The sequence below is a fragment of the Euprymna scolopes genome, chromosome 3 (genome assembly GCF_053919585.1).
Source record: "Euprymna scolopes isolate OS-2025 chromosome 3, ASM5391958v1, whole genome shotgun sequence".
NCBI classification, from domain to species: domain Eukaryota; kingdom Metazoa; phylum Mollusca; class Cephalopoda; order Sepiida; family Sepiolidae; genus Euprymna; species Euprymna scolopes.
This window is the reverse complement of record NC_136484.1, coordinates 5700239-5704217: the sequence shown is the minus strand read 5'-3', so window position 1 is coordinate 5704217 and position 3979 is coordinate 5700239. Positions and strand designations below refer to the sequence as shown.

The window sequence follows — 3979 nt, the reverse complement described above, 5'->3', positions numbered from 1 at the left end:
TGAAGCCATTTAGAAAATACTTAATTTCTACATACGTTTATATCCTGCCCCAGTCATTCATTGTCACTCCATCTAAAAAAATGTATAAATGTATTTCGTTCTGCTTGTATTAAGATAATACCAATTCAATCGATTTTTCTTTAACTTGTTGAGCATTTCCCAATCGTTTTATGGGTTGATAAGCATCTAAGCTAACCGCCAAATATCGACTTTCTTTTCTATAATTTAACATAAACAAATAAATAGTTGCGAATGTTGATTAAGTATCATTTTTATTAGCAGAGGAAAGCAAAGTAAATCAAATTCTTGATTTATTAAAAAGGAAAAACATGATATACACAAAGTATAATATGATAATGAAAATTACGCTTTGTAGCGCCTGCGTCGGTGGTGTAACGGTAAGCATGTTTGCCTCCCAAGCAGACGACTCGGGTTCGACTCCCGGCCAACGCATATTCGATTTTTCTGCTACTGTAACATGGATAGCGTATTATTTTAACAAGTGGCAAAATCCGTTATCGATGGAGTTGATCAAATTACCATCAACAATTTGAAAAAATGGTTTATCAACTTAAAAGTATATTCACGATAAAATTGTACAATTTCAATTAGTAAACAGCAAATCATTTTAAAATATATTAATTTCATCAGAACATTCGTCTTTCTTCTTATAAAATAAACCTGAAGATTCATTTCTTTGTGGACTATTATCCTCATCTTTATTGTTGTTCTTGTTTCACTACGTTTCGGACAACTATTCCTCTAGCCTTCTTCAGGTGGTTAACCGCGATAAGATAGGAATGCTGAGTCTCTAAAAAGTATTCTTAATAATTAATGCATTCCATAGTTGCTGTTGCCTCACCATGATTTGACAAACTAATCCTCTGGCCTGCTTTGAGTAAAATCGAAACCACTATCTGCAGACAATGCTTACCATAAGTAACAACAACTACGAAAATAGGATAACCGTCCGAAAATAAATAAATAGATAAATATACAGATTACTCGTCTTAAAGGATTTTAATAAAAAAAACAATGATATATAATAAACCTGAAGATTTTGTATGCATCAGAATTGTACGTTATAATTTGTACAACACTTCTTTACTACATTAGGAAGAATTTCATTAATATAAAAATAGACAACTTTCTTGTACGTTGACCTAATCTGTTACATAATGTAAATCTCGACAGCCTCTCTTTCTAATCGGATACGATCGATGTGGGTTTCTTTTATTCGCAAAACATCCATATATTATAAGCATTTCCTTTGTTCAAGCATGCAAACATTTTCTCTCACCTAAAGTATAAGAGCAGTATAGCGAATCATACATACTGCTCTCGTAATGATAGATAGTATCCCACCTGTAGAAACGCGATTTAAGAAGGACTATTACTTTTTTTTCAAATTCATATCCCGCTTTCACGTATCATCAGAGAATTGCGATCAGCATTTGATTTTCACTTCTATGAAATAATATTCGAAGTTAATTTCTCATTCGTCATAATCGTCTTCAAAGCTGTTTGATGTTTGAAGATATTCGAAAAGTTTCCACGTATTACGTATCCATAAATTTACTTTTTATGTCAAATGCCTTCTTATAATCTACCAATAAATATGTTAGTAGTTCTTCCTGTGCAATTTCTCAGGATCATTTTATCGATCAGAAGCTGAATTTTGGTGCCACGTGATATTTTTTGCGACCTTTTGCATTCTCTCAGGCAGCGAATGGCATTGTTCTAAATGACCATAGATCATTTAAGACAAGATGCTAGGGAAGGGCGGTTATATAACTAAAAAGACAGTTTATATCCTGGCCCAGTCATTCATTGTCACTTCATCTAAAAAAAAATGTACAAATGTATTTCGTTCCGCTTGTATTTAGAGAATGCCAATTCAACCGATTTTTTCTTAACATGTTGAGCATTTCCCAATCGTTTTATGAGTTGATAAACATCTTAGTTAACAGCCAAATATCCACATTCTTTTCTATAATTTAACATAAACAAATAAATAGTTGCGAATGTTTATTACGTATTATTTTTGGAAGCAGAGGAATGTAAAGTAAACCAAATTCTTGATTCATGTAGTATATTCTACTAAAGAGTGTCACTCTTCCATATTAGTATCATCTTTCATGATCAAGGGTGCAGTGTCTTTTGCTAGTGTCAGCAACCCAGAGGGCCAACTCCCGGTCCTCTTGGCCCGGGAGCAAAGATAAAATAATTAGGTTTAGACAGTGTGAGGGAAACCCTTCATATTAGAAAATTGATATTTATTTGGACCCTGCCAGAGTACCACCTTGGGGGAGCTGGTTTTCCCGACATTAAAAACGACCTTGTGTCTAATTTGCTCTAGTGGGGAAGCAAATAAATATCGTCAGTAACCCAGATAAGCGTCTTTTCGTCAAACAGCCACTTTTATAAAGATGAAGAGTCGTAACGATTAGATTTCTTAGATTTATTCTGTAACACCTTGATGTTTTATTTTCTTATTTTAAATGCATTCTCTCCTTAAATTCTGTCTATTTATGCGAAAAGAAGTTTCTCCTTGTAATCATCATAAATTTGTATCTGTGTTTCATCTTGAGTGTCATTTTTACAAAGTTTCGGCCGATATAGTTACCAAACTTCTTCGAGTATTCTTTTCACATTCGGGAATCTTTCTATTTAATTCGGATGTTAGGACGGAATTTCTAAGGAACAATCCATGTGGTTATCATGCTTTCGTTGTGTTAGTCATGACGGAATATAAGTTTTTAGTAATTTATTGTATTGTTCTTATCACCCACACTGAAAAGAGTGCTATTTAGAATAAAAAATTTCAATAAATTTTGGGAGCCTTAAACCTATTCTTATTCTTTCATCTGCAGATTTACAACCACTTATTATGAATATTTACATCTTACGAAACATATATTATTTAGCAACGTAATGTAAATGTCTTACGAAACATATATTATTTAGCAACGTAATGTAAATGTCTTACGAAACATATATTATTTAGCAACGTAATGTAAATGTCTTACGAAATATATATTATTTAGCAACGTAATGTAAATGTCTTACGAAACATATATTATTTAGCAACGTAATGTAAATGTCTTACGAAACATATATTATTTAGCAACGTAATGTAAATGTCTTACGAAACATATATTATTTAGCAACGGCAGCCATATGCAAACGACCGAGCCAACTGCGCGATATGACGTCATTGCAAAGCTATAATTAGGGGATATGTTAAGAGAAGCACGTATTCGAGACGTGTTCGTTACGTAGAGGATTCGAGACATATTCGGGACACGAGCGAGCGGGACAGAACGTGTTCGAGATACGAGATAGTGGGAAAGAACGTATTCGACACATAAGAGACTGGAACAAGACATGTTCGAGACAAAAAGAAAAGAAAAGTGGGATTCGAATGTGGCGACAGAGATGAGACAAAAAGTTACTCGCGGCCGGAGTATAAAAATGCAGTGTTTAAATATTTAGTAAAAATGCATTATTGGAAATAGCAGATATAAAAGCTTTTTTGGGTTTTTTTTGGTTTTGTTTTTGTTTTTTTACGTTTTGCTTTTTTTTCTGTTTCCTTGCGACAGAGTCTACAACGTGTTGGTTTAGTTGAAATGTAACGGAAAAAAATGTGTACACAGTTTCATATTCTGACTCGTCTGTTTTATCTTGGAATTTAAAGCAGAAATTCAACCGAGAAATTCTGATCATTTGTAACATAAATTGATAGTTAAGCGTTGATTTAATCTTTGAATTCATTAATAACAATGATATTTAAATTGAAATCATGATAGACTAATGTAAATGCTATTTAAAATCTAAATATGACAGACCAGCAAAACTATTATTTAAAAATGACGCATGTTGAACCGATGCCCGAGCACTACATCTTAAGAATATTATGCGACATGCGTTTGTTTGGCCTGCGAGTTCATAAATGACAAGATCATTTCAAATTAAGATG

At 33.0% G+C, this 3979-nt stretch overlaps 1 non-coding gene across 1 annotated transcript; it reads left to right on the top strand.

Moving 5' to 3' along the window:
* Positions 1–381: 381 nt before the first annotated feature.
* Trnag-ccc (transfer RNA glycine (anticodon CCC)) lies at positions 382–453 on the top strand. Its single transcript has one exon. It is a non-coding gene; the product is annotated as a tRNA-Gly (tRNA).
* Positions 454–3979: the final 3526 nt, after the last annotated feature.